This window comes from Arachis duranensis, chromosome 7 (genome assembly GCF_000817695.3).
Source record: "Arachis duranensis cultivar V14167 chromosome 7, aradu.V14167.gnm2.J7QH, whole genome shotgun sequence".
NCBI classification, from domain to species: Eukaryota; Viridiplantae; Streptophyta; class Magnoliopsida; order Fabales; family Fabaceae; genus Arachis; species Arachis duranensis.
Genome location: NC_029778.3, coordinates 49029703 through 49029993, shown reverse-complemented (window position 1 = coordinate 49029993; position 291 = coordinate 49029703).

Here is a 291-nt window from a genome sequence, read left to right as displayed (position 1 = left end):
CTGAAAAGGACTGCAGATGCTGTTGGATTCTGACCTCCCTGCACTCGAAGTGGATTTTCTGGAGCTACAGAAGCCCAATTGGCGCGCTCTCAACGGCGTTGGAAAGTAGACATCCTGGGCTTTCCAGCAATGTATAATAGTCCATACTTTGCCCGCGATTTGATGGCCCAAACTGGCGTGGCAAATCAGCCTCAAAATTTCCAACGTTTAACGCTGGAACTGGCATAAAACTTGGAGTTAAACGCCCAAACTGGCATGAAAGCTGGCGTTTAACTCCAGAATTAGTCTCTA